The sequence below is a fragment of the Phyllostomus discolor genome, chromosome 11 (genome assembly GCF_004126475.2).
Source record: "Phyllostomus discolor isolate MPI-MPIP mPhyDis1 chromosome 11, mPhyDis1.pri.v3, whole genome shotgun sequence".
NCBI classification, from domain to species: domain Eukaryota; kingdom Metazoa; phylum Chordata; class Mammalia; order Chiroptera; family Phyllostomidae; genus Phyllostomus; species Phyllostomus discolor.
In genome coordinates this window covers 63,227,586-63,246,785 of record NC_040913.2, presented here as the reverse complement: position 1 = coordinate 63,246,785, position 19,200 = coordinate 63,227,586, and the positions used below count along the sequence as shown (strand labels likewise).

The window sequence follows — 19,200 nt, the reverse complement described above, 5'->3', positions numbered from 1 at the left end:
ATGACACTATGTTTTGAGGGTGCTTTGTTATAAAAACACTAACTTACCTGAGCAGAATTAGCAGGCATTGTAACCAACTGGTTGTCAAAATTCAAGATAGGAAAGAAGTAAAGATGAATTTTAGGATGTTTCAAGCATATCCAGAAATGAAGGCATATTGGGGTGCAATCACTTATTTACATACTTTGAAAGTTTTACATAACAGATTTTATATATTTTCTCAGACATATAAATATAAATCAATATTTTTAAAAAGCTGAAAATACATATTTTCACATTGTCATCAAATTTAATTAAATTTTAGCTATCTTCAGACAATGTATCTAATTTGCTTTTTTGACATTTAAGCATGTCCTTAATCAATCCCACCTCTCCAAGCTGTAAACATTATTTTATCACTTCCGTCAAGTTGACTTGTCTTTTTGATCACAGCTCCACTACCTAAATACTACTGGGTGGTGTTTATAGTTGTGACTATGCAAAACACAGCATTTATTCTTGCATTGTGGTTTATTAATTATTGTATTATTTTCCATATAAACAACTGTAAACCTACTTTTGTCCCACCCTGTATATCATCTCCAAACATTTAGTGTTATTAACTTGCTTCAGAATCTGTCTTGAAATAATTCCCCCTCCTCATTCCAGCTCTTTCTCCACAAGCTGCATTCTAGTTTACTTTCAAGACCTAGGTCAAATAAAAACTAAATTTTGTTAGTATCTTTTCCCATTCAGGAAGAGAGGCAAGGTCTACTAACAGAGGAACAAGATCAGGAAACTGGGATCTTGTCTGATTACCCACTTCCCACTGCCCAGAGTTTGAAAGGAAGAGGTAAGAATGTAACTAAAGTATTTGTCACAGTTCATCTCATGCTCATTGTTCTCACCCATTCAAGCTCACAACCCTACCCCTGATACATGGGGCTCTTTCCTCTGAGCTCCCCTGTATATGGCGTAGGGACAATCTAAGTATCTATCACTTGATACTCATTTACACATTTGCCTGGGTGTCTTCTGTGAACTTCGAGTGGGAAAAGACCATGTCTTACTTGACATTTTAACTCAGTCACAGTACTTGGCACATATTAAAGATTACATCAGTAAATAGTGAATTAGTATTCTTAAGACTCAAAGTATTCTTCTGTCAAGATTGAGCAGAGAGTAATTAGAGGTATCTCATTAGTGTCTACCACCCAAATATGCCATCTTGAGGGAAATCTTATATTGTATCATGAAAATCAGTTTCAGTAAAACCTTGATTAAAGCATATTAACAGTTCTTTTTCTGAAATCAAGACCTAATCCATGTTTTGGGTTTTCTTTTTCACTTCTTGAACTTTCCTTCTTTGATGTTCACTCACTCATTGAATAGACAATGTGCAAGGTGTGGGACTGCAAGATGAAAAAGCTATAGTTTGTATCTGTGGGGAGCTTCAGATACAGTCGACAAAATAAGCCATTAGAAATTATAACACTCATACAATTCCCATAAACTAAAGCTTAAAATTAATTAAAATCTTTACAGAGGTGCACACACGTATGAGTAGATGTAAAAAGTAAAGCACATACTTTGCCAGCACATGTCACCTGCCTGCTACCTAGCTCCGCTTAATATATAACTAGAACATGGAAATTTACCAGGCAGATAATTTGTTTCAAACCTTGTGCCTATTTTGTTTAATAAGTGTTTTATCCCAAAACCAGCAGTTTATAGAATTATGGGTTTCAAATCCAGCTCTGAGCAATTTTCAGGTGAGATGAGTCAGCCAATAGCTTGCCTTCTCTGAGCCTCCATTGGCTCATCTGTCACAGAGAAGAGAAAACTCCCTGCTGAACTTCTGTGTGGTTTTGCAGAGGACAGAAGTTCAAATGGAACACTTGAGTCCCTAAATCACAGATGCAATTTATCTTTTCAATAATCACTAAGTACTAATTCAATCTCTGGACAAGCACCAACATTATTTATTCTGGTTTTATGTTCTTTAAATGGCCTTTACAAAAGCTGTCCTCATAGAGGAATCTCTAAGGAGTAGAGTATTCAAATTTTACAAGGCTCCTGGAGAGGCAGATGGTAAAACATAAAAGTTGTTCTGATTTTAAATTGAACTGAATCCAATACTGGCTACATGTCATTTTTCTAGTAGTTCCAAATTAATTTCTTTCTCATTTGTTTTAGTGTAACTTCCAACTTAGAATTTTTTAAGGATTAATTTGATTCATTGAATAGGTTCTTTGTAAAGGTCCTTTTTTTGTCTCTTTACTGTGGTTTAATATAAGTGAAAACACTAGACAAGGCCTACCACCTAGGTCTTTGAAGCTAGAAGGTTAAAAGATGTTACTATACTCAGTGTCTCTTTACATTTTGCTGACTTAGTCTTCCTTATGAATAGCTAAATTAAATAGAATTTTAGATCACTGAAATGATACTTTTAAATTCTGACAGAAGATATGGCATTATTTTTTCAAAATGATGTATGTGATACCTAATGGATATCTTTAATTTTTAAAGTTGATATACAAATTCATCATTCCAAACATTATAGCTTTTAGGCCACTGAGGGCTTTTTGATTATTTTACTTTTAGAATGAGTCAACTTAATTTTTTTGTTGAAGCATCTGGAAATGAACTTACAACAGACGTTTATTTATCTGGAGGAAAACGAAATACTCTAATGCATTCAAGGTGAAAGAAAAGGTGAATACTCCCTTTGTTTTACCTATTCTCCAATTCTGTCTACTCAGTCCTCTCACTTTTCTCCGCCCTTTGCCTCAAGGTCATCTGTCCCCTGTGAGGTAGCGTGCTCAGCCATTTGCTTATTGAAGCCTCTGCCAGATCCAAAATTATAGAAGCCAAGAGTGAAGCAAATAAGAAAAAAGAGGATTTACTATGAACTGCAGTGTGAATGCAGCTGAAATTTAAATGCCAGCACAATTTCCACATACAGCACTTCCATCAGCATCTTCCCATTCACATTTGAAATCTTCCTTAGAGCACTGCTGCTCTGTAAACTCTTTCATAAACCGCTGCTGGGACTTTATCTGTCCGTCCCACCAGATGAATCAGCATGCAGCAGCATTACACAAATAATAAAAAAGTACTCTTCCCCACAAAACACTCAAGTCCCCAACATTTTGAGGAACAGTCCAAGAAAAAAAATTCTAGCACGTTATCATTAAAAGAGAACCTAAAGAGGGGTAATGGCTGATGCAGGCAAATGTTAATAAATTTAGTATATTAACATAGTCCTCAATCTAATACCACCCAAGAGTTCTCAAGGGCATTAATTTCTTACTACACAGGGGCCAATACCTGTGTTAAGACCTCCCTGTATCCCTGTACATTTGCTCCCCTCGTCCTCACCAGCATACTGTGAACAGCATACTATTATTACCTCCATTTTACAGATGAAGAAACAATACCTAAAGAGTTTATTATTCAAGGTCAAACAGAGAGTAAGCCCTGGATACCTGTTTCAGACATAGCAGTCTGTCCCAGAGTTTCACATGAACTTAGTTCTGCTTATACTAAGTCATTTCCTACTTTTATATACTTTATGAATTATTACATTAATGACTATTTGTGAGAACATATCAATTCTTTCATTGAATATATTCAGTTCTGGCAAGCTAGTCAATTTCCTTTCAAGTACAATATTTTTTAACCTGGCATTCCTTCACATGCCCATCAGTTATCATTTCAGATTACTCTTAGTGGTATTAATTCTAGCCCATCTGTTTCATAAACAGTGCAATTTCATGAGACTTCTACTCAAATGAGTGTTTATCTTCTTAAAATATCTATCATCATTCCTACATTTTTTCATACAGATTGTAGGGGCCATGATGACCTATAATCAAACCAGAAAAAGCATTTGTATCAGATTTCTCACTATTTTTTAAAAAAAATTTATGACAAAGAGGGAGGAATAAAATTTCCATCCTAGCAAACACAGCTGAATCTTGACTTGTGTTACAATCATTTTATTAAAGTCCTTCTCTGATCTCCCTCTAGTGTTTTCAGTTTGGTACTGCATCTACTCATCAATTGAACGACTCTCTTCAAAATTGCTCTTTCACAAACATATTCATCCAGTTGATATCGCTGAGCTCCTACTGTGGGCCCAGCACTAGACTAGGAGATGTGCCAGTGAACCAGGCAGAAGTGGCCCCTGCCCTCGTGGGGCCAGCAGCCTGACACCACCACAGACATTAGGGACCTGGTCACCCAATGGTCCGCAAGCATTCCTGGCTATCTCTCCTTGCTCTGAACACTGTCTTTGCATGCACTTTTAGCACTTTCTGCCCATGAAAATGGCCAGGCTTTGCATTTACCAAGCACCTGTTGGAGGATATGTAAGAAAGCGGGGGAGTCCTGAGGTCTGGCTCCACAGCACTTTGCTGAGGGAAATTCCAGGAGGCAAAGCAAAGAAGAAACAAACAATTGAGCCTGAGAAGCAGGGCTGGTTCAAATGGTTAAAACCGGCAGGATCAGAGACACAGCTCATAGGCCAGCTCATGGTGAGGTTTGTCCTGTCTGGCAAGTGAGATGTACTGAACCTGCTTCTTGGGCAAATCAGAAAAAAAAAAATAAGGCAGTAAGGACAAGAAGTTGTGAGGAGTGTGCTAGAAGTTGCAAATTGAATCCTTTCAATGTCCTTGAATAAACAAAGGTAAGCAATTCCTTATACTGAGTACATTTCCTACATTGATTTGTGGTATGAAGGTATAATTTTTTAAGTGACATTCAGAGAAGGAAAATGGTTCAAGGTTTATTCGGGTTAAACACAGATATGTATGTATATAGATAAAATATGTGGAAAATATATAAAGTCAGAAATAAAATAAGAGGAAATTAAAGAACAGAAAAAATATGATTTCTTTGGGCAGAGGGGGGTTTTGGCCAAGGTGAGATGTGCACAATGAATGGGTGTTAGCTAAGGCTAGAACTCCCGGGCGTGTGTGAGGCATGGGCCGTTCATGTCCGTGAGACAGGAAGGATAATGGAAGCTTATTAACAGATGAGCGGAAAAACCATCCATGGGTGCAGTGGGAGAGGAAGTGGGAGTAGGGTAGTTTAGAGGCCAGTCACACAGGAACTGCAAGTACTTGATAAGCATCTAATGTATTACAGTAAATGCAAGGCCACGTTTGAACACTGCCTTGGGCTCCCTTACATGAGAAAAATGTTTGTGTAAACCTTCTAAACCAGATAGAAACTAACATCAGAGATTCCAGAAGTCTGCAAAACTGAAAGTGATAATTACTGGTCGTTATAATTATGAAGTGCTGTGGGAAAGAGACCCTCAAGGGAAGCTTAATGATGTTTACACTGCCTATTTCAAAAATGGGCCATTTCTGACATTCTGAGATTGAGATGAAGAACTCTAAAACTCAGGGAACTGGGGGGGAAAGCAGAGGAGAAAAGAAAATGGTGAAACAGGCAATTATGGCAGGAGCATGGGAGACACAATGGGTGGAAGAGGGTGACAAGGTGTGTGATACCTTTGCATTATTGACCAGCACTGGATGACACGTGAACAAGTGGAATTCAGTCCCAAAAAGTTCCATGAGCAACACTGAAGATATGGAGGTTTCTTTCTTTCCACAGCAACATCACCCATCCTCCCCATCAGAGAGTTCCTAGAATGTTGTAAGGCATAGAACCTCATAGGGTATTAGAACATTAGAAGGGATTTTTCCTTCACATAGAGAAGAGTTAAGACAGGTGTGCAATATTCCTGTTAGATGAACAAAGGAAACACTCTTAGATATGTTACTAGGACAAGTTCTTTAGACACATAGTTAATTATGTTCTTGGCACTCATGGCTATAATTTTCACAACAGTCTGTACTAGGTCAATGAGTCAGTCCTTTAAGAAATTAAATTAACATGTAACTATGATACAGGACTATGATAAAGGGCACAAGGGTTTTGCCAGAACCAGATATGGTTTCTTTCCCACAGATAAGCCTACTTCTCTGCTGGAAAAGTACCAATGTTTACACATGGATTGTATGTTTCAAAAGTGCATTGTCCTGCTGAGGCATTCCACATCCACTCATCCATCTAGACATCAACCAATCCATCTCTAAATGTTACCTTCATTTCCTCAGCCTTATGACTACATTCTTCTTCCAAATGTTACAGTTTGAATTTTAAATGTTCTTTGTCCTCCCAGAAAGAGAGTCTTGGAGTTAGTGCCTTGGTACAGGAATGCTTTCCAACAAAATATCTCTAGTATCTCTTAAAAAGCTACACACAGTATAGTTTGGTACTGAATGCATTCACTGAATGTATTTGTTCTACCACTGGAGGATCACCAGTGATTAGGGGGAAAAAAGACTTAGAAACGAATCCTTTAATGCTTGGCTTAAAGATAAGAAAGTAGCATAAGAATATAGGTTAAATTTAGTCAGAGGGCCGGTTAATTGCTTTTGTCTCTCTAATCTGGTACAATCATAGCCACTGAACTGCTTAATATAGCCAGTGCTATGAAAAATAAGCCATTTACATGAACATACAGTGAGAGAAAACTAACAAATTAATGTGAAGAGGTTAATAGCATGATTTAAAATCAAAGAATAATAAGTCGCTTCCATTTAAATATAAAGACATTGACCAATCCAAACATTAATAGAAGATAGTCAATAATTCTAATATCTTAAATAAAAAATTCAACACCTAAAATAAGAAAAAAACACAAAAGTTGTACACTAAATAACAGTAATATTTTAGCATAAGCTCATAAATGTTTGCCATCCTTGGCTCAGTTTAGAAATAAAATATAACTAATCTTAGAACAGAAACAAGATGTAATTAAGCCTAAAGACAAGTAACAGTCAGAACATATGCACTGTATCTATTAGGAAAAGCAGTGCATTTAATGCTTCACAGATTGATTACATTATTTTGGGATGAGGTGAGTATGTCCAGGATTTTCTGCAATCAGCAAAACTGGCTGTCCATCCCACTCCTCCATCACAACACCCTCCAAATCTGGCTTAGCTAGTTTTTAAGCAAGATGTTTTATGGTACTGCACAATATCCTCTCTGAGTATGTCCTCTGAACTAGGGACAAATCCTTCATAAGATCTTTTAGGTTCTGAGTCTAAATTATCATTTATAGATGCCTTTTTTTCCTTTCAATTTCAAAGCAGGTTTGAATTAACCAGGGCTTTCCTTGCTGTTTTAAATCCATAAGAAAATGAACACTGAACATTCTTCCATGTTCTTTCTCTTTCAGGGTTCCCTCAATTAAGGGTATCATTTTTCCCAAACTATGGTGCATTCTTTCCAGGTTTGCCTGAAAATTCAGCAGGAAGTTTTCAGTCAACCATAGGAAGCTGCAGAATAGCAGGAAAATGGGTTCCATTCGTGGTGGTTTAAAAATAAAAATTCTCCTAAAAATATTTCATTATTTCCTGCCCCCTCCCAAATATATTCCTCAGTATTCTCCAGGATATCATAGGGCCAAACTATCCATTTATAATATGCATTCATTCAATACTACAAAATCAAGACAGATTGATTTTTCAAAGCTAAACTCTAGGCCTAAGGTACAATATAGCATGCATTTTTTCCATATATGGTGATATTTTAGTGCTTCAGCTTATCGGTGGCATGTTCCATGACTATTTTGGTATTTGAAAAATACTTTTGATTGTTGGAAATTAAATTGTTGCCAATCCCTGGCCAGATAGCTCACTTAGAGTATCATCCTGATATGTCAAGGTTGCGGGTTGATCCCTGTTCACGATACATACAAGAATCACCAATTCAAAAGAACCTATGCAGCCCAATGTTCATAGCAGCATTATTTCCAATAGTCACATCCTGGAAACAGCCAAAGTGCCCACCAGTAAATGAGTGAATCAAAAACTGTGGTACATTTACACAAAGGAATACTACATAGCAGAAAGAAAGAAGGAAATACTACCTTTCGCAACAGCATGGATAGAACTGGAGAGTATTATGTTAGTGAAATAGGCCAGGCAGGGAAAGACAAATACCACAAGAAATAAAACATAACTAAGAGGAATCTCACCTATAAGTGGAACCTAATCAACAAAACAAACAAATGAGCAAAACAGAACCAGAGACATGGAAATAAAGAACAAACTGACAGCCCTGGCTGGTGTGTCTCAGTGGATTGGGCACTGACCTGAGAACCCGCTGGTTCAATTTCCAGTCGGGGCACATGCCTAGGTTGCAGGCCAGGTCCCCAATAGGGGGCACATGAGAGGCAACCACAGATGGATGTTTCTCTCCTTCTCTTTCTCTCTCCCTTCTCCTCTCTCTAAAAATAAATAAATAAAATCTTTAAAAAAAAAACAAGAACAAACTGACAGTGACCAGTGACCAGAGGGTTGGGGGGGGGGGTAATGGAAAAAAGAGGGGGAAGGGGAAAATCAAGGAACGTGAATAGAAGACTCACAGGCACAGACAATGGGGGAGGCATTGACTGTAGGAGTGGGGTCAAGGCAGCAGAGAGCAAGGGGAGAAAATGTGGGACAACTGTAACTGAACCATTAAAAAATATAAGTAAATAAAAACAAAGTTTGTGTTAAAAAAAGAATGTATAAACAAGTGGGACAACAAATCAATGTCACTCTTTCTCTCATTAAATAAAAGTTTTTTAAAAAAATGTTAACAAAATCCCTGATAATATCTTGTTGTCTAAACATAGTATTTCAAGATTAAAGTTACATATACAATGGCTACCAAAAAGTATTTCGGGGTGGAGAGTTAATGAAAGTACACATAGGCTGGAAAGAGGTAGACACCTTAAAGACACTGATAAAATGATGTATGCCTGTGTAGGTAGAGAGGATCAAGATCACCCCTTAAGAAAAGGGTCACACTCTTCAAAATGTGAGTGGTCTGAGAAAATGTAGACTACTAAAGCTCATGGTAAACGACCTCAATATAACTTATAGGGCCAGTAACCAAATACCAATCAGTGTTAACCTAGTTCCTATCAGCATTATTCTAAATGACGTGGGAAATACAAAGGAAACAGTGCAGAGAGGGAGGGATAAGGTGTAGGAGAATGAGCTCCAGGCCTATGGGCTGGGAAATTGCCTCTTAATTTCTCTGATACACAATCTCCAAATACAAACAATGCAGAAGAGTTTAGAATCATTTCAAAACTTGAAAAAATATCATATTGCTATTATTAATAAATAAATAAGACTAGTCCCCAAACTGAGTTTTGGGTGACCATATGATATATATATAGTCTTATGGTTAGGGAAAAAATACTTTCCCCCTTTTATCAATTACAGATATGACAAAATATGATGTCTCTTCTCATTAAAAGTCTGTTGCGATGAAACTTATTGAAAGTTCAAGTGATTTGTTATGATGCGGTATAGCTATAATAAACAGCAGAAAATTCTCTAAGTAGGGTTTTCAGAAACTTTCTGATTTTCTACTTTTTCTCAACACAATCCAAAAGCCCATCAAATACCAGTTTCAAAAGCTTATAATTCCACTGCAGTGCTCCATGGGATAAAAAGCTCCAAAGGAAAAAGGTGTGTTGAACGGAAACACACATTCACAATTACCTCTGACCTTCCTCTGAGAAAAGCGGGTTTTGTGTAAGGTTTTTATATGGGTCAAAAACACCCTTCACACTGAGTTCAAAGTTGTCTGAGAGTCACTCACATTAAAAAGGACCTTGCATTACATTTTTTCCCTCTCCATATTTCTTTTTGTAAAGCAGAGAAAGAAATCCTTACAGTGAAAAATGTGTCACAGCACCCCAGTGGTTAAAGAAAAAAAAACTATTTTTAATAAGACCCTCTGAAAAATAAAAAGTTGAGAAAGCTGATTTACTTATAAAACCCATAGTAAAAATGACTAAACTGCCAATATTTAAGACAAGACTGACTTCACTGTCAAAGATGTCATGGCATACATGTAATAAATGCCCCAAAGCAACTGTTAAAAAAAAAAAAGTGCTGCAGTTGAAACAGTGGTTGCTAAGTTTCAAAGTATTGTCACTTCAATATACTAGCTTTTCTAGTAGAAAGTCAAAGTTCCAGTCACCACAGTAAGTACAATGTACCACTTTTTTCTCTACCATTCGCATTTAGTTTTTTTTAGTTTAGTTAGATTCCCTGCTAGTGAACTATTTTTAAATGTAGTAAATTGTCTAGTAGCAAAATTTCTAAAGATGACTGACAGAGCTTCAAAAAACACAGTCTTCTGAGTGTAAAAGAGTCAACAGTAGTGAAATAAGTACTACAATGTTAACAAAAGAACAGTACTAGCTGCTTACTAGGGACTGGACACTGTTCTATGCACCTTACAGTGTTAAGCTCAGAAGTCTGTGAGGTGGATGAAAATATTATAATGACCAACATTTCAGAGGAGGAGACTGAAGAAGTTCAGCAAATGTCAAATTTCAGTAAATATCAGAGCCAAAATACAGACCCAGTTCTGCCTGACATCATCACAAACTCTTGAGCAACTTTTGTTCATCAATCCCTCAACCCACACTCTCAGGGAAATGCTGCCAAAAATTTTGCATTACAATCAGGGTTCAAGAAAACACAGTCCTAAAAAGTCAAGAATTAGGATAAATAGGAGTAATTAGAAAGTGTTGACTTGGTTCATTTGAACAATTTTGTTTGTAAAAATAGGTTCCTGGGAGTGCACTAGACAGAGGAGAGTATGCAAAAGGATGGCCAAATCACTACACATAAAAAGTGAGAAAATTTCCCCAAATTTTTTATGAAGTTTGCTGCAATTACAAATGGCTTTTCTTCTGTTGAATTTTATGTACCAGAATATTAAAAGTCAAAAAAAAAAAAAGAATCTCATTTCAGTTCTGGACTCTCCCTGTACAAACCTAGGAAAGTATGGATAGTTTTGTGAAACAATCAGAAAATTTTACTAATTGGTGGTATATGAAGAAGAGCCAAAATGAATCATAGACATTTTAGCATCCAGAGGAATTGACCAAAAATTTGAGGGAGGACTTTGATTTTTTTACATCATTGAGTAAGGTTTCAGTTAATTTTATTCATTCAGTGATTCCAGGCATATTTTTGAGCACTGACTATGTTATATGCTCCTCTATGTGAGATATCACTAAGATATTAGTGGAATCTGAGCTGTGACAGACACTTGGGTTACAAAGATTAATAGCCTAAGGGAGCATGCTTCTTGTTTTCCTAAAGTATCTGTGAAGAGAAGTGCCTACATGAGGAGCAAATACACCACAGGTAAGTTTGCTCAATATTCCAGTTGTTCACACACTGTTTTTGCTCTCAAGGCAGTGTGCAAATCAGACCAGCACATTATTCTAGATTCCAGGGAGTAAAAATTAGTATAAATGGAGATTGTAAGTGTCTCTTCAAATCACATATGAAATCAACGCATATATATCCACCCCTGGATATCCATCAAACCTATTTTTTCTATGAAATATCAGGTTCAGCAGCAAAAAATGGATGCTTTCAACTCATATAAGATAGGGACAGTTAAAAAACAAAGTTTTAAAAGCCTCAGACTATCATTTTAATAACAGTCTTAAAAAACATTTTTCAACCATGAAAAGACAAAACTTTGGTTATATAAACTTGAAATTTAATTTAAAAATTATGCAAACAAAATCTTTCCAGACCAATTGTTACAAATGAGAATTTTACATCCCAGTTAGACATAAGAAAAATAATATTAGAGTAAAACAAAGTTATTTGTATTTTATCAGTACTGAGTTAAAAACAATTTAAAAGCCACAACTTACAAAAGAATCTAAACATGTGGGCAGAATCTTAACCTAGGTTTATAAACACACTAACACACACACAGAGTCACTGCAATATTAATTTTGAAAAGTAACACAAAACACTAACACTACCACGTCAGCTCCTTGAAGTCAGGGATATGTATCTGATTTATTCTTTGTCCTATCACACAATATCTGATACATGTTAGGTGTTCAGTAAATACTTGCAGAATAAATAAATGAAAGTAACACTGATATTGACCCTTGCCCACCTTTTTCATTTATCTCACTAACATAGGCATCTCCAAAGTGCTAATGACTAGCCTTGCCAGTACGAAAAGCAGTGTTTAACTAATGTCTGGTACTTTCAGAGGTGGAGCATCTGTGTCTCTGGGTAAGAAAAATAGTGGACTGCCCAAAAGGAGACTCCATTCTAAAGTAAAGAATGTAAAGGGCTCATAAAGAAGGAAGAGTTCATCTTTTCCACTGTGTTCCTGTTTCTAAATACATTTATATAGTCATAATGTTAATATAGGTAGCTAAATATTAACAAAGAAAGGAAGCAAAGGGAATCAGATATCAAGCCAAATATACCAGGAAGCTGAATCAAATAATAAGCCAGTTTTGCTAGGAAGCTACAGCTTCAGACACCCCAGGGGATCTCAGCATTGCTCCACTAAGGAAATTAACACCCCTCTGTCCCCCTGAAGAAAAGAAGGACCAACTTTCCAACCTCCCCAGGGAACAGCCTGACATTGTCCTGGATTACTGAGGGAAAGATACAACAATAGAGGGAAAATTACTCTGCTGGACACATGCCCGGTAGAATCTAAGATGGCACGGGGGAGGTGCTCCCACTTTCAAGTATGCATAGTACAGGCTAAGATGGTGGCTGTACAGGGCGGAGCCTAGCCTGAGAAAAAGAATGGATTGGATAAAGGACACAGAACCCCAGAAAACATAGGAAATGAAATGGTTAGGTGGGAGATCCAGTGCAAGCCCAGGAAGAATTGAGAAATTGATGAGTTATCTTGGAAAAGCACCTAGTCCTTCCCAAACCCAAGATATATAATCCAAATATAATCCAAGCTTAACAAAGTGTGCTCTCTCTCTCTCTCTCTCTCTCATCTGATAGCACCCACTCAACCCTGTTTGTTCATGTGTTCTTCTCCATAGCAGCCATGCAGCCCTAGCAGCCACACAGACTCCAAACCTGACTATGGGAATACAGAGCGCAGCCAGGAACAGAAGCTAAGCTAGCGGGATGGCAAAGGATGCTAAACTAGACTAAGCCTTGGCATGACATAGAATCTCTGGACAGTGTCCTTTGTTCTGGGCTTGGTGAAGACAAGGCTGGACTTTTTCCACAGTGGGATGGACAGAGATGAGATGCTGGGAACCTGGGGGTAGTGATTTATTTCAACCCCAATAAATCTTATCACTAAAACTTTCTCCCATTCATGGGTCCCTGGCAATGCTTTTCTTATCACTCCATGAAAGAATCCCATTTCCACTGGCAACAATTAAAATATAAATAATAGTTGATTTTCCATTTAAAAACATCCCATGGATATGGAAGACAACAATGGTTATGAAATGCAATGTAATTTTATCCACTTTGACCATAACCATATGACACTGCCATTTTTGTAGGTTAAAAGCAACCACATATCAGCAATTCCATATGCTTAAAAATGATCAGATCAATGTATGGCTGACAGGGACTGGAAAGTGGTAGAGAGAATAACAGTGTAGGAAAGGTGAGAGAGCTAACAACTGTATTTTATAAAATGAGAACTTAAGAAATACTGTCTATGGTAAATAAAACAATAAATAAAGATTTAGATATGTTTCTGAGGTTACAAAGGTGACTGAACAGGAAAAAAAACTAAAACTTAGTACATTCAACTAAGGGATAAAAAGGACACATAGAATGGCATAAATAAAGATGCAGGATTAATTTAATCCTTCTCCATCATAACAGGATATCAATAAACAACATCTAAATAAAATAATTGCCATATTGGTAATATTGTTAGGAATCTGGAGGCAACCCCCTAAAGAAGTGATAACAAAAATAAATGTGCTCACTCTGTGTTGAAAACCTAGATGAACACCCTCTGGGGCAGGTGGTAATGGATTTCTATTATGAGCCTTTCAGAATCGTTCAGCTTATTTTAATAATGGTACGTACCCTTAGATATAAAAATATTTTAAGGGAGTAACAAAAATACCTAACTCATGAGTTTGTTGTTAAGTATGTAATGAGATGATTCATGCCAAAAACTGGCAGTGCTTGTCTGGCATATAGGAAGCATTAGTAAATGGAAGCTATTACTCTTTTAAAAGTCATTGCCAAGGTTGAAAAATTCAGCCAAACTAGATATAATGATCCTACAAAAACTACACTATGTTTTGTGAAAGCAAAGAAAAAAGTGTACAGTTTTAAGTTTTATTATATACATTACAGGTGCATTTAACATGCATGTTTATGTGTATTTGAATAAGAAAAGCAACTATTTTCCACTACAAGCTTTGATCTTAGGTTATACATAAGAATTGGCTAAGGCACTGTATAACTGAGAAAAATCACCTTCTTTACTTCTTTGTCTTTTAGGACTTTGCCAGAATTTCCTTTTTTTTTTTTTCAAATGTATGATTTCCTCAGGAAGACTTTAGAATTTAGATTTATTTATATTTCACTTAGAGCTAAGATTTTAAAGAGAATGATTGTATTAAGTAGAGCCAAATCTAAAGATCAAAAGGCAAAAGCAAAATGAAAACAAACAAGAAAAAAGCTTGATAGGATATACATGTTTTAAAGTTAAAATAAGGGAATTAAAATTCATTTGTGGAAAACACAGGGTTAATTCTGCATGGATTTTCTCTCCTCTCCTAAAAGGAAGAGTGAACTACAGTTGACCCACTTACCACAGTGTGGATGAGAGGCTTGGACCAGAAGGAAAATACAACCTTTGAAATCTCTCCTCTGTTTGACTCTAAGTCTCTGCATGCAGATCCCATCCTCACTCAAAGTCTGAGACATCCTTCTCCCCCCACCACCTCCTCCCAGGCAGCTGATGGGGCAGATTCCAGTAAGTCATAGTCTGACTTTTTAAAAAAGTCATTCTAGAAAACAAAGGAGCTCAGGTTGACCTTTAAAGGCAGCCACAAAATCAGCTCCACAGCAGCTGGCCACTGTTCTTTTGTGACCAAAGTGCAGCACTTTTATAAACAAAAAGGGAAATCTTAAGTTTACTCAAGGTAAGAAAAAAATACAAACAAGTTTGTAAAGAACTCTGAATTGTGCACTACTTTCTGTTTAATCTCTAGAAACATTCCAAGTAGCCAGCATGATGAACAACAAAATCAATACAATAAATGAAGCTAAAGGCTTACCAATAAGACTTGTCACATAGAAAGAAATGGAGGAGAATTGGGGGAAGGAAGAGGAGGTGTGACAATCAGCAGCTTTATTTATTGGAGGGATCAGAGGCTGCTTAGGGCTAAATTCTAGTTTTTTGTGAACACACTCCCCATGCCCCCCTCCCCTGAAGGTGGAGAGGGGCTCTGACAGCATAGTGATTAGATGGCCCAGAAGCTGGCAAAGTGTCCATGGGGGCATAGCCATTTGGGGTTATTAGAGGCTGGATTAGCTTTCTACTAACAGAATGGTACCACCTTAACTGAGTGGCTGTTTTAATCACTTGGAAATGTAACCTTCCATAACATTCAAAACTGTTTTTGAGAAAACTAAAAAAAAAAAAAAATCCTCAAGAGAAGCTTTGAGTCAGGTCCCTTATAACACATATTAGATTCAGACTTTTTGCTAGTCTGTGGGGATAGGGAAATTTGACCTGATTTGGTTAATTCATTCAATTTTGTAGAATGAATCAAACAAGACCAAAACTCCTATGACAAATTGGAGCAAAGCTAATAAGGCAATGTGAATGCTGATTTTCTGATCTCATAATCCAGGCTTCTGTGACTGGTCACCGAAAAATAAATATCTCCATGTGAAGCAATTAGAGCTCATTAAAAAGGAGAGGTGAAATGTACAGAAAGAACAAATTCTCAAGAGAACTCAAGATTCTGAATTTTTATTTCAAAAATTTTTCAGGCAGTCAAAATACCCATAAAATATATAGAATGAATATATTTAAAAGACTTCAAAGTCTAGAACAGAGTGAATTATTTTTTATATATATGCCCCAAAATCAGCATGGTTGACTTTTCAGCAAAAGCAATCTATAGCAGATCATAAAGAAGCATGAGGGTATTCCTCTTCTTCAACTTCTGTGAATGTAATATCACAGAAATTTTTTATTAAAATGACACTCACTAACTATGGGTACAACCTCCTTTTCAACACAAGGATCACATCCAGTATATGAAGGAATATTTCTAGGAAGCTCACGCTTTCATATATCAGGCAGGCAATGGTATAGGACCTGTCATTTGCTCACCAACATAAGGCTAATCCCTGATGAAAGAATGTGAAGGGATTAGGCAAAAGAACATATATGCATAAATCATAGACACAGACACAGTGTGGTGATGGCCAGAGGGAAGTGGAGGTGAGGGCAGGGGGAAAAATGGGGACATCCTGTAATAGCATAAACAGTACAAATAAAGTGAAAGAAAGAAGAAAGGAGAGAGAGAGAGAGAGAGAGAGAGAGAGAGAGAGAGAGAGAAAGAGAGAGAGAGAGAGAGAAGGAAGGAAGGAAGGAAGGAAGGAAGGAAGGAAGGAAGGAACGAAGGAACGAAGGAAGGAAGGAAGGAAGGTCTAATCTAGCTGCAGGCATTGCACCAAAATATACAATGAGGAAGTGCCTGCACACAGTTTGAAGTGTCCCATCATGCACAGGAAATGGGGAATTCTAGTACAGGTAAACTGGAGCCAATCCTCTAGTATGCAGATTCCAAAGTATTTTTTAAAAGATGACAGGATGCTAATCACCGGGCTAGGGAGGAGTGTGACTAGCAAGAGCAAAATAAAGCAGCTGGGATTCCAGAAGTGGCTTAATAAGTCTGAGGGCCAGAGAAACAAGCATGCATGAAGGTGGGAAAAGAATGTCAAAGTCCTTGAGCCAAGACCCCTCAGGAATGCTCCTGAAGTTGAACAAGTTTGGGTGTTACTCATTGGAGTGCAAGAAAACACACATCCTGAGGAATTGCAGGCATCTCAGTAAGAGGGGCTTATTATAGAATGCGGGCCTGCCTTAGGTAGCTTTGGAGTGGATTCCAGGGACCAGGGCTTTTCTCTGGATCAGACAATGTCAGAACATTGGGTTAATTCTATGATTGGGCATCAATAAGTCTACTTCTTACAAGGGAAAACTAGTACAAGGCTAAAGCTGTAATTGGTCAAGAAGCAGCATCACTCATATTGATAAACATGGGGGGTGTCTGTAATTTCTTTGGCTTGAATAATGTTCCTGTTTCTGTTTGTATTCTGTATTCATACAGGATCACATAGGGAGATCTTATTTTTGTCTTGATTCACCATAGGCACAAAGTATCTAATGTTGGCATTTGGCAAAAATGTTTGTGCTCAACTGAAAAAGAGCATAGGCTGACTATGCCTTCCAAGCACCTCCTAGATAGCAGGGCCTACTTTCCTCAGAGGATGAGCTGGGTGAGGTACTTTTACTGGATAAGAGACCCGAGTTGTTGTCCAGTACTTGGGAGCCACGCGAAAGCACAGCAGACATCTCCATGCAGAAGCATTCTGTGTAATTTGATTACAAGTGTTTGAGAAGGAGGAGTGGCCCCTGACCTTGGTCAGGTGGTTTTTTTGGGATTCAGCTGAGAAAGGCAGGGGCTGGGGTAATAATTTCCCAGTGTCATAGCTCAAAATATGGCACTATGTCAGGCATAGTCTGTATTCTCCACTGTCATTAGCAATATCTTCGATGTGTCCAGACCAAGGAAACTGCATTCTCAGTAGTAGCTCATGCCTGTTCCTACAGCTCTGCCCCCAGGTAATTTATTCCCAAAGTCCTTTACCAGGACCCCCTGCACTGTTGGGTTAACACAGTCCCAGCATTCCTTTTGTACCTGTTACACAGTTTAATCATATTTGTATCTTATGTTTTGATCTTAAGTCCCTCTGGAACAATTCCTTGAGTATTTTAATTTACTTTAATCTCTCTATGCTATGTTCATACTAAGTAACTGCTAAGATTTTCCCCCATCATGAGGAGTTGTTGGTTCACACTGTAAATGATATTTGCCCCTAGTTAATTACTTCTCATTTACTGATAGGTTTTGAGAGAAAAAAAATCACCCTATTAGATAACATTGGAATGACAGTGTAAGTGTGAATATCCTTATGTTACAAGGAGAAAGATATTTTATTCCATCCATGTTCATGAGAGCTAACAGAAGTTTCATCAGACTAGTTCAAGTTAAGCATAACTCTATAGAAAGTTAGGGTATTATACTTTATAAGAATTATTGTTATTATTTCTTGTGGAAAAAAGTACAAAGGCTTATAAGTTCAATAAATAAATAATTATACAAAAGTCTTCAATTTTAACAGCCACATACTTTGTTTCTTAATTAAAAAGCAACCTTTTGCCATTGCATTCTATTGAGAATGATCACATTGTTACCAATGCTGGTAACAAAGCATTGAAAATAGAATGAATCCTATGTAGCAAAGGTCGCAAAACACGTCACTCCAATATACATGCCTGTAGGCATTCAGGTCATGCCATCCCCAAATATGCCACTTTGCTATGCTGATTGTTTTGAGCCGTAGGTACATACAAAACAGCTGAACTCCCCTTATCTGTCTAAAGACTGATCCTCCAAAAGCAACACAGTCGTTATAAATAATCGGCTAATCCTCCAATCATGGAATTTCATCAACTGGAGACAACTGACTCTTGTCATAAGAAAGGAGACTAGAAGTGGACACCACATCCAAAGAAACTTTGTCAGAAGATACATTTATTTTGAGTTAGTGTTTCCTCTATTAAAATCTCTTCATGGTCATCTCCTTGCTTTGCTAGAGCCAGCAGTGTTCCCCATGCATGTGGACTAAAAATGTCGGGTAAAACGGAACAGATCATCAGGGACATCAGAGTTTAGCTATCTTCAAGGCATTTATTCCTATTCTTCTAAGGATTCATTCATCTTTCCTAAAACTCTCTTACTCTCTCCTGAGAGGCAAAACCCTCCCCTATTTAAGATGGTATTTAATCCTGAATTCTAAGTCACCTTGTTTGGGTTACTAATTTCTCCCTGGTGTGCACATAAGGTATACGTGTCAATAAGCTTCTGTTTTGCTCTTGTTATCTGTCTTTCTTACAAAGGTCTCAGCTAAAAACTCAGGGGGGCAGAGGAAAAATTATTTTTCTTCCCCTACAGTAGCTGACAACACACACACAAACACAAACACACACATGCAAAGTGCTTCCTTAGGATTTGTTAGCCTATGTCTCAAAAAGTAAGCA

The 19,200-nt window shown here is 37.3% G+C and overlaps 1 protein-coding gene across 1 annotated transcript in view; it reads right to left on the bottom strand.

Moving 5' to 3' along the window:
* MYO16 (myosin XVI) overlaps positions 1-19,200 on the bottom strand; it is a 595,311-nt gene that overhangs the window by 510,333 nt on the left and 65,778 nt on the right. The gene's annotated exons all lie outside the window — the stretch shown is intronic.